Source organism: Lissotriton helveticus, chromosome 9 (assembly GCF_964261635.1).
Source record: "Lissotriton helveticus chromosome 9, aLisHel1.1, whole genome shotgun sequence".
NCBI lineage: Eukaryota > Metazoa > Chordata > Amphibia > Caudata > Salamandridae > Lissotriton > Lissotriton helveticus.
The window spans coordinates 416,619,397-416,632,065 of NC_136070.1; the positions used below are offsets into that span (position 1 = coordinate 416,619,397).

General features: G+C 39.4%; 1 long non-coding RNA gene across 3 annotated transcripts in view; it reads left to right on the forward strand.

Moving 5' to 3' along the window:
• Positions 1–12,669, forward strand: part of LOC144782771 (uncharacterized) — a 1,022,691-nt gene that overhangs the window by 726,696 nt on the left and 283,326 nt on the right. The window lies entirely within an intron of this gene.

Genomic DNA, 12,669 nt, shown 5'->3' on the forward strand with positions numbered 1-12,669 from the left:
TAGCTCACTGCACCATCCCAGTTCAGAACCTGGCTATATGCAAATTAGTCTGTCCCTGGCCCAGTGCATCATGGGAACAGGGCAGACCAAACTACCAAGCCAATTCTTCACTGGAAAGGAAACAAGCTTCCGGGGACCGGTTTCTGGCATTACAGCCAGCTAAAAAACGGTGATGGATCAAGCCCTGATCTTTTGACTGGGTAGGAGTGTTCTGCTTAATTCAGATACTCTGTCCATCACCACCCCCTTTATGAATTACTTAAGAGGGTGGCACAATCAGTGCTGTAGGAACACTAGTACCATTTAAATTACAGGCCCTGGTCACATGTAGTGCACTTTACAAGGGACTTATAATTAAATTAAATCTGCCCATTTGGTATAAGCCAATGTTACCATGTTTTGAGTAGAGAGCACAAGCATTTTAACACTGGCTGGTACTGGCAAAGTCTGCAGAGTACTAAGACCAGCAAAAACAAAGTCAACAAAAACAGGAGATATGAAGGGATCACTGACATAATATCGACAGACAGAATATCTACTAGCAAAAATATCGATACCAAAATATCGACAGACAGAATATCGAGTTTGTATCTACAAAAATATCGAGTCAAAAATATCGTTTACAAAAATATAGTTTATTAAAATATCGACTTTATTAAAAACAGTGTTAAATTAAATTAATAGTTAAAATTAATTACTAAAATATACTTAAAAATACTTAAATTAACTTATAATAATTAAATAATTAATAAAAGTTATAAAAATATTTTTACAATCATATTTGTTAAAAAATATATATATAGTAACATTATATAATTAAATAATATCCAATATTATTACCGTAGGATAGCAAAAGTGTAAAAAATACTATTCCCACTCCAGAGAGTGCAACAGTAGGGAAAGCGTTGGATAGCGTAGAGTTAAAAATGACTATTCCCACTCCAGTGAGTGCAACAGTAGGGAAAGCGTTGGATAGCATAGAGGTGAAAATTACTATTCCCACTCCAGTGGGTGCAACAGTGGAGAAAGCGTTGGATAGTCTAGGGGTAAAAATTACTATTCCAACTCCAAAGAGTGCAACAGTAGGGAAAGCGTTGGATAGCGTAGGGGTAAAAATTACTATTCCCACTCCAAATAGTGCAACAGTAGGAAAAGCGTTGGATAGCGTAGGGGTTAAAATTACTATTCCCACTCCAGGGAGTGCAACAGTAGGGAAAGCGTTGGATAGCGTAGGGGTAAAAATTACCATTCCCACTCCAAATAGTGCAACAGTAGGGAAAGCATTGAAGAGCGTAGGGGTTTAAATTACTATTCCCACTCCAAAGAGTGCAACAGTAGAGAGAGCGTTGGATAGCGTAGGGGTAAAAATTACTATTCCCACTCCAGTGAGTGTAACAGTAGGGAAAGCGTTGGATAGCGTAGGGGTAAAAATTACTATTCCCACTCCAGTGGGTGCAATAGTAGGGAAAGCGTTGGATAGCGTAGGGGTAAAATTTACTATTCCCACTCCAGTGGGTGCAACAGTAGGGAAAATGTTGGATAGCGTAGGGGTAAAAATTACTATTCCAACTCCAAAGAGTGCAACAGTAGGGAAAGAGTTGGATAGCATGGGGGTAAAAATTACTATTCCAACTCCAGTGGGTGCAACAGTAGAGAAAGCGTTGGATAGCGTAAGGGTAAAAATTACTATTCCCACTCCAGTGGGTGCAACAGTAGGGAAAGCATTGGATAGCGTAGGGGTAAAATTTACTATTCCTACTCCAGTGGGTGCAACAGTAGGGAAAACGTTGGATAGCGTAGGGGTAAAAATTACTATTCCAACTCCAAAGAGTGCAACAGTAGGGAAAGCGTTGGAAAGCGTAGGGTTAAAATTACTATTCCCACTCCAGTGGGTGCAACAGTAGGAAAAGCGTTGGATAGCGTAGGGGTAAAAATTACTATTCCAACTCCAAAGAGTGCGACAGTAGGGAAAGCGTTGGATAGCGTAGGGGTTAAAATTACTATTCCCACTCCAGTGGGTGCAACAGTAGGGAAAGCGTTGGATAGCGTAGGGGTAGAAATTACTATTCCAACTCCAAAGAGTGCAACAGTAGGGAAAGCGTTGGATAGCTTAGAGGTAAAAATTACTATTCCCACTCCAGTGGGTGCAACAGTGGAGAAAGCGTTGGATAGTGTAGGGGAAAACATTACTATTCCAACTCCAAAGAGTGCAACAGTAGGGAAAGCGTTGGATAGCGTAGGGGTAAAAATTACTATTCCCACTCCAAATAGTGCAACAGTAGGGAAAGCGTTGGATAGCGTAGGGGTTAAAATTACTATTCCCACTCCAGGGAGTGCAACAGTAGGGAAAGCGTTGGATAGCGTAGGGGTAAAAATTACTATTCCCACTCCAAATAGTGCAACAGTAGGGAAAGCGTTGGAGAGCGTAGGGGTTTAAATTACTATTCCCATTCCAAATAGTGCAACAGTAGGGAAAGCGTTGGATAACGTGGGGGTAAAAATTACTATTCCCACTCCAGTGGGTGCAACAGTAGAGAAAGCGTTGGATAGCGTAAGGGTAAAAATTACTATTACCACTCCAGTGGGTGCAACAGTAGGGAAAGCATTGGATAGCGTAGGGGTCAAATTTACTATTCCCACTCCAGTGGGTGCAACAGTAGGGAAAACGTTGGATAGCGTAGGGGTAAAAATTACTATTCCAACTCCAAAGAGTGCAACAGTAGGGAAAGCGTTGGATAGCGTAGGGTTAAAATTACTATTCCCACTCCAGTGGGTGCAACAGTAGGAAAAGCGTTGGATAGCATAGGGGTAAAAATTACTATTCCAACTCCAAAGAGTGCAACAGTAGGGAAAGCGTTGGATAGCGTAGGGGTTAAAATTACTATTCCCACTCCAGTGGGTGCAACAGTAGGGACAGCGTTGGATAGCGTAGGGGTAAAAATTACTATTCCAACTCCAAAGAGTGCAACAGTAGGGAAAGCGTTGGATAGTGTAGAGGTTAAAATTACTATTCCCACTCCAGTGAGTGCAACAGTAGGGAAAGCGTTGGATAGCGTAGGGGTAAAAATTACTATTCCCACTCCAATGAGTGCAACAGTAGGGAAAGCGTTGGATAGCATAGTGGTAAAAATTACTATTCCCACTCCAGAGAGTGCAATAGTAGTGAAATTAAATACTTCATATATTATTTCAATAAATATAAATTAATATCTATAAAAAATGAATTACAAGTAATTACCAATTTAATATAATATAATAATTAATCAATTACAATTAAAAATTAAAAATAATTATTACAATTATTTACCTATTAATACAAATTAATTACAAATTAACAATTAACAATTTAATAATTAAAAGTTAATGAACAATTAATTGTAATTAAATACAATTAAACAAATTGATTTATTTAATTAATTATAATAAATAACTTCCCGCCCTATTCTCCTTTAAACCCGCTACAGAAAATAAATTATTAGAAATAACATAATTAGCAATTAATCAATTTATTAAAATTAATTGCCAACAAAAATTTTATTAATTACCAAATATAAATTAATTAACAATTAATTAAAATGAATACCAATAAATAAATTTACATATTTAATTAATTATAATTAAATTACTTCCCACCCTATTCCCCTATACACCCACAACCCGCTACAGAAAATAAATGAGTAAAATTAACATATTTAACAATTAATCAATTAATTACAATTAATTGCCAATTAAAATTTAATTAATTACCAAATATACATTATTTATCAATTAATTAAAAATTAATACCAATAAATTTGCATATTTAATTAATTATAATTAAATTACTTCCCACCCTATTCCCCTATAAACCCACAACCCGCTACAGAATGAAATTACGCAAAAATAAAAAAAACTAATTTCATTAATTAAAATAAATTATAACATAAATACACACTTTTCACACATATAATAATATAAAAAACACTATAAAAAATTAGATATTAAAAATTCGATAATTTTAATAACCTATATTATATACTTCGATATTTTAACTGTCTATATTTTTAACATTCGATATTACATTACTTACCTTAAAAACGATATTTTTGATGTCTATATTCTGTCCAGTCGATATTTTGTCCAATCTATATTTAAAACTCAATATTATGTCCATTCGATATTTTGTAGTCGATATTTTGACTGTTTACCGATATGAAGGCTGAAATGTAGGGGGAAATCATGCCATGGATGCCAGGTCTAACACACATGATCATAGTGTCAAAGTTGTGCCTAGAAACACTACATGGAGTCTAAGTCAACCTCCAGTGCTTTAAATATGCTTTATTTCTTCATTTGCCTGACCCTGTTTCTTTCTTCTTTCGGTGTGTACAGATCTTATGGTGGTCTTGCTTGACCTCATTCTCATTCCATTTGTGGACCTGCCTAACCTCATTTCTACTTGCCTCAGTTTGTTTAACTCTGCTGGCAGATCTGTAGAACTGCGCTCACAATTTCCTAAATCTGCCTAAACATAATGTATTGCCTTGAATCATGTTATTTGCCTCTTTTCTCAGTCTCCATGAACTTCTTGGCTTCCCTATTTTACCTCATATTCACGCCCCTTGGGGTTTAGGGACCTTAAATGAGGGCCTCGAGATCACATTAATATTACACTCAGCCTGCACGGATCAAAAGATGGGCCAACATGAACGTATTGATGCTTAAGTCTGCCCACAGCTCATCTGTGGTCATGTAAGACCTCATTTTCAAATCTTCTATGCCTTGCTGACTTCAATGCTGGGGCCATAAATAATAAGAAAGGTACAATCCCTACAATACGTATTGTAAATATAAATTAGCAAAACAGGTCAACAAACTTATTTTCGCATAAAATAGTTTGATATCTATTGTAGAAGCTGTGACTTGCCTAGTTGGGACTGTTCCATTGTGTCCAACCACAGGCAGCAACACTTTCCTATTATGCCTAATTGCGCTTGCTCACTTTTATTGAATATTTTGACGCAAACAAGATAATCATTGATGCTGTGGTATTATACACCTTTCAGCTACCAAATCAGCAGTGTTTATAACATCTCAATTGGGTTAAAGAGGGTTGAAGAGCAGTTACAGGTTAATTATTTGAGACTCTATAACTGCTACGGAGTTTAGACGCTTGATTCATCATAATACACCCAATTGAGGCGATCCTGAAAGATATTGTACTCTGATGTATGTGAATATTAATTTGACTCTCATGCAAAGCTTCTCAGATGTTTTCCCCAATGTGGGACTTATTTGACTGGTTTGCACGCTTCCCGATAACCAGCAGTTTGAAGCACACTACTGACAAGTGAAATAAAGTCCTTGCCGATTGGCAGGCGCAATTTGGCATATTTAATCCACTTATTTGCCGTTATTGATTAGAGGTAACAATCAGAAATTAGAAAATGCATTTCTGTACATTAACATACAATGTATGCTAGAATTCTGAGCATCTTATACTGGTGTATTGTTTAATATTCATGTATTTTTTTATTTGTTAACACACTTTGTTTAACAAATGAAGTCTACTGTTTGAAAATATTTAAAAGTTTAAAGGAAATGCTTCATACATCATATAACCCTGAGATTATGTAGTGTGAATACTACAGCTAATTAATACAGTACTAAGATTGTTGAAAGTGCTAAAACTATACAATCAAAAATTTCCTGAGTAAAAAAATGACCATTCACAACGCCTTAGTTGGATAGCTACATGCACAAGGATCAGCACTCATATGGATAGCTTCCTTCCTCTCCGGAAGACCACAATGAATCAGGCCCTCGCTGCACTTCACATAATTACCCAAGGTCCTCATCTACGGAGTCCCACATGGATCATCACTCAGCCCAATACTGTTCAACATATACATGACTCTTCTGGCAAACACCATTAGATATATGAATAACAAAGGAGGGAGGGAGAGAAACAGTGGAATCAGTCTCCCTAGGCGTTATAAATAAACAAAGTGGAATCCGCTAAAATACAGGGGGGGGCTTGGCGGTAGTCCCTACTGTGGTGGGGAGCACACCGTGTTGTTAAAATACCCCTCACACACCAACAGGCCCCTTGGTGTCATGCTTCATCATTGGGGTCTTCGCACCCCTCTACGGGATGCGGCGTGCTACGACCAATGACTGCGTGGGAGCACTATCTGTGGAGTATGTGTGGATGTGAGTGGGGTTCTTAATGTGAGTGGTGGAGTGGTGAAAGTGATATTATTTTAAAAAATACCTGACTCGTGGGAAAAAAAACTTTAATTAAGCCCTGGGCTGGTATTATTAAAAGGGGTGCAGTGTGAGGTTACTTGTGTATAATTATGTACATTAAACTCTTGTTAGTGCGCACTACATACTTGTACCACGAATCTTCTATCCGGTATAGATTAAATTAATAAATAATTAGATTATAAATCTTCTACTTTTATACGTTTGTGAATTTCACTTTTGCATCAGCAAAAGAGATGTCCCATTTGCCATATAAGCTTGCAGAACATGGAATGTACAGTGTTGGGATCATATATCCTGTAATGTACTTTTTTATGTACTAACACAATAAATTAGTATTAAAATCCCTTACTTGGATAACTGTGTGCAGAACTGTATTCACAACTCACTGTCTAAACAAACAGAAAAGGTATTTACCCGTAATACTAGTTCTCACTCAAAGGTAGATTAAACTATGATTTGCTAAAAATGAAAAATGAGTAAAACATTAGGATGCGTTTGCTTAATCTATTTTCTTTTACAGAACCTCGTATAGATTCCTCAAGCGTGAAAATATCAAGTTTTTATATCTCTTGAAATGAAATACACACATCTTTAGCTTATACATTTGTTTACAAATATGAAATATAAACTTTGTTAGCTTAAAAAATATCACACATCGACACAATGAAATGTTTGCCACTTGCCACCTTTTTGAAAGACCTATGAATAAAAACCTTTTTTATTTTACAAAGAAAGTTAAAAAGATTTGGTCATTTCTAAAATTTAACTAGCAACTGTAGCAGTTGATTTAAAGTTGCTTAAATGCAATAAATAAACGTTGCTGTTTCAACATGAAAATAGCATGCATGCAAGGCCCAACAAATTATGTGTTTATTCAAAGTAGTTTGAGAACCAGTTCCTGATCTTTAGCAGTATCTTTTTTTTTAAATCAGAAAATCATTGTTCACTTTTTTCTAATTATTGCACTATTTGCCTTTATGAAAGCTTTCACGTATTGGCAGTTCATGGATATTGTTCTTTTATTTTAGACGATGTCCTCCCGTTTTAGATATAATTACCATTTGACAGGATTTAGCTTTTTAGGACCTGAACTTCTTGTACATTGATTCCTGCTTTATGCTGTATTCTGGAAGTGGAGCTTTTTTAGTGATTTTCCAGCAATTGTACTGATTGTGTTATATATATATATATATTACCTACTGGCGGTCGCCAGTAGGTAGTTATAGTTAGGATCGTTTTCCATAGGAAATCCGCAACATTCTATTGGGAATAACTTTGGCGCCGAATGAGGGATCTGCCTGTACTTTTGCTTAACTTTGCCTCGCTGCGCTCCGCTTCTTCCCTGAAAGTTTCGGGGGGATCCATCAAGCGGGGGCCGAGATAAAAGGGGGGTCCCAAAACATGTTTTCCCCATGTTAATTTCCATAGGGCGGTTGGACTCACTTTTAGCCCGAACGGCTGAATGGATTTCCACCAAGCTTGGCAAAATTGTAGGGACTGTTACCCCGATGTGCCTTTGCTATGTCTCAAGATATATGCTCCAGTGGTTTTTACGAAAATTAACTTTGAAAAAATATATATTGGGCTACATTGGGCTATTTATATGTTAGAGCCCAAATGTAGCCCAATGTAGCCCAATGTAGCCCAATGTAGCCCAAAGATGGCCACCAGAGACAAAAAAAAACAAATTCAGCCCAAATATCAGCCAGATGTAGCCCAACTATAGCCCAATGACAGAATGTCCCAGAGTGTTCTAAAGAACAACTAGAGCGCTAACAGTCTTACTTATGACAAAAGTATGGCACACCTGAAGTCATCTTGATTGGAATAAAGTGTTAACACTTAAAACATCTAATTTGCAAAGGAACAAAATGAGGGGGTTCATTTTGCCATAGAAATTATGATTAGTGCTGAAGAAAGAAAAATTAGGGCACATTTTGAGTGACTTCTCAAATCCTCTTATATTTCATTAAAAAAATTCTGATATGCAGTCTCCCAAGATGGCCACCAGAGACAAAAGAGCCCAAATGTATCCCAAATATCAGCCAGATGTAGCCCAACTATAGCCCAATGACAGAATGTCCCAGAGTGTTCTAAAGAACAACTAGAACGCTAACAGTCTTACTTATGACAAAAGTATGGCACACCTGAAGTCATCTTGATTGGAATAAAGTGGTAACACTTAATACATTTAATTTGAAAAGGAACAAAATGAGGGGTTTCATTTTGCCATAGAAATTTTATATATATATATATATATTCACTCGAAAAACCATAGGTTACACACCAGTTATAGTTAGGAATTAGCATTTAAAAAACCTATTAAATTCACTGAAAAAACCATAGGTTTCACACCAGTTATAGTTAGGTGGAAATTTTACTCGCATAAAACCATTGAAATTCCCACGTTATAGTTAGTTGGACTCACTATAACTTGCGCGTGCAATGCACTGCTGATGACGTCACATATTACATCACTCATGACATGGTCAGTGACATCACTCATGACATCACTGATGACATCTCAAATGACATCACTGATGACATCATCCAGTGAATGTGTATCTTTCTGAAAAATAAATATTTTTTATATATGTATATCTAAAGGTTGATGGACGAATAAATGGGTAAATAAATGTCTAAATGGATGTTTTTTTTGTGTAAAATTCATTGGTTAACTGACTTATTAAATGTATCTTAGTGAATACATATATTAGCGAGTAATGTTTAAATATTTAAATATCTGTATCTGTGTCTCACTTTGTGTATAAGTGGCTGCATGGGTTGGTGAGTAGCTACATGAGTGTGTATATGGGTTATTAGTTGTTTTTTGAGTATCAGTATCAGTGTCTGTATGGTTCGGTGGGGGATATTACTTAGAGCACAGATGCATGAATGAGTGACTCACTATTTGTATGTATTTTGAAGACAGCATGTGTGCAAGACTGTATGGGTGGATGATTGTGTGTATGGGTGGGTTAGTGAGTTTGTGTTTTTATAATTGATTGTTTAAGAGAGTAAATATGTTTCCGTTTCTGTAGAAGTATGTGTAGTGGTGTGTGTATAGCAGTATAATCAAGTAAATGTTTTTTCGATAGTTTATTTGCATGTGTGAATTTGTGTGTGAGTAACTATATGGATGAGTATTAGTGTGTAACAGGATGTATAGGTGTATGAGTACATATGATGAGTAAGTACATGCATGAGTGACTATATAGAACTGTTGGTGAATGAGTGGATGTGTATGTAGATGTTGGAATTACCTAATAAGTTGTTGTAATTGGTATTGGTTTCTCCTTTTTTAAGAAAATGTTAGTTTCTATTTTTGAATGTGTGTGTCAAAGGTTATTGTATGCTGATAGGAGGTCTGCCACTTTGTCACAAGGATGTTGTCATCAGTGATGTCATTTGAGATGTCATCAGTGATGTCATGAGTGATGTCACTGACCATGTCATGAGGGATGTAATATGTGACGTCATCAGCAGTGCATTGCACGCGCAAGTTATAGTGAGTCCAACTAACTATAACGTGGGAATTTCAATGGTTTTATGCGAGTAAAATTTCCACCTAACTATAACTGGTGTGAAACCTATGGTTTTTTCAGTGAATATATATATATATATATATATATATATATATATATATATATATATATATATATATATATATATATATATATATATATATACATATATATATATATATATATATACATATATATATATCTTCCACCAAAACATCCCAGCTTTCAGGGGCGCACTCACAACAGGCTGCACCATCCAGTGATAAAATGACACACTAGCAATGCTGCTCCCAGAATATTTTCGCCGACCTGACGCGTTTCGAGGCCACACTGCCTCTTTTTCGAAGGTCATTTGCATATTGAGGCTCACAGGCGGTTCTCATTTCTGCAATTAATCACGCTAAGTGCGCGCAGTGCATTATAGGCATAGTAGTCCTAGAGAACAAATGTAGTACCTTCAGTAGGTCCTGTGAAGCATTTCAAAGTTTATAAAGCATTTATTAACCCTTAGTGGGCTCCGGAGCAGCAAGCGAGATAATTACGTCTCAGTCTGTAGTGCCGTAACGGGTCTTGAACAGTTCCGACCCTCGGCCTTCCTTAATCTTTTTTTGTAGAATGTTGCTGCCCCTCACGGTCGGACTAACCGTGCAAAACATCTTCCACCAAAACATCCCAGCTTTCAGGGGCGCACTCACAACAGGCTGCACCATCCAGTGATAAAATGACGCACTCGCAATGCTGCTCCCAGAATATTTTCGCCGACCTGACGCGTTTCGAGGCCACACTGCCTCTTTTTCGAAGGTCATTTGCATATTGAGGCTCACAGGCGGTTCTCATTTATGCAATTAATCACGCTAAGTGCGCGCAGTGCATTATAGGCATAGTAGTCCTAGAGAACAAATGTAGTACCTTCAGTAGGTCCTGTGAAGCATTTCAAAGTTTATAAAGCATTTATTAACCCTTAGTGGGCTCCGGAGCAGCAAGCGAGATAATTACGTCTCAGTCTGTAGTGCCGTAACGGGTCTTGAACAGTTCCGACCCTCGGCCTTCCTTAATCTTTTTTTGTAGAATGTTGCTGCCCCTCACGGTCGGACTAACCGTGCAAAACATCTTCCAGCAAAACATCCCAGCTTTCAGGGGCGCACTCACAACAGGCTGCACCATCCAGTGATAAAATGACACACTCGCAATGCTGCTCCCAGAATATTTTCGCCGACCTGACGCGTTTCGAGGCCACACTGCCTCTTATTCGAAGGTCATTTGCATATTGAGGCTCACAGGCGGTTCTCATTTCTGCAATTAATCACGCTAAGTGTGCGCAGTGCATTATAGGCATAGTAGTCCTAGAGAACAAATGTAGTACCTTCAGTAGGTCCTGTGAAGCATTTCAAAGTTTATAAAGCATTTATTAACCCTTAGTGGGCTCCGGAGCAGCAAGCGAGATAATTACGTCTCAGTCTGTAGTGCCGTAACGGGTCTTGAACAGTTCCGACCCTCGGCCTTCCTTAATCTTTTTTTGTAGAATGTTGCTGCCCCTCACGGTCGGACTAACCGTGCAAAACATCTTCCACCAAAACATCCCAGCTTTCAGGGGCGCACTCACAACAGGCTGCACCATCCAGTGATACGCGAACACCCCCACCCGCCAACGACCCGTACCAGACAACCGCACGCACAAGTACGACACGCACACCCCCCCAACAAGCCTAAGCGAACACCCCCACCCGCCAACGGCCCGTACCAGTCAATCGCACGCACAAGTACGACACGCACACACCCCCAACAAGCCTACGCGAACACCCCCACCCGCCAACGGCCCGTACCAGTCAATCGCACGCCCAAGTACAACACGCACACCCCCCCAACAAGCCTACGCAAACACCCCCACCCGCCAACGGCCCATACCAGTCAATCGCACGCACAAGTACGACACGCACACCCCCCTACGCGAACACCCCCACCCGCCAACGGCCCGTACCAGACAATCGCACGCCCAAGTACGACACGCACACCCCCCTACGCGAACACCCCCACCCGCCAATGGCCCGTACCAGTCAATCGCACGCCCAAGTACGACACGCACACCCCCCCAACAAGCCTAAGCGAACACCCCCACCCGCCAACGGCCCGTACCAGTCAATTGCACGCCCAAGTACGACACGCACACCCCCCAACAAGCCTACGTGAACACCCCCACCCGCCAACGGCCCGTACCAGTCAATCGCACGCACAAGTACGACACGCACACCCCGCTACGCGAACACCCCCACCCGCCAACGGCCCGTACCAGTCAATCGCACGCCCAAGTACGACACGCACACATAACGCCAACACCCAAACCAGCACAAGGATTCTGCAAACAAGTGGCACAATAACACTGAACATGTCTCCTGTGCACACACCATACAGAGTCAATGTCCTGGTCACAGCCAAACAGAGGTCAACACTAACACCCACCCCATATAACACACACACAACACTTCAAATTAAGCCACACCCACTATTTGACCAATAAAAGGGTCCACACATACAACCCATCATCCTTTGCAACATACCCATTCTTGCAAAGAAACAGAGAGCACACCAACTATTGCTGCCACATACCTTCACACATACACCCTATCACATCTACACCCACACCACCCCCTTCACAATCACAACCACACACCCTCATCCATACACACCATCACCCCCTCAATCACATACACCCCACACCATGACCATACCCAAGAATCCAAAGTTCACTAACCCGGAGATGGAGATACTTACAGATGAAGTCATCAGAGTCGAGCCACAGCTGTTTGGCGCATTGGTCAGACAGACCAGCATGGCAGAAAAAACACGCCTGTGGGAGAGGATCGTAGACCGGGTCAATGCTGTTGCACCCATCCGGCGC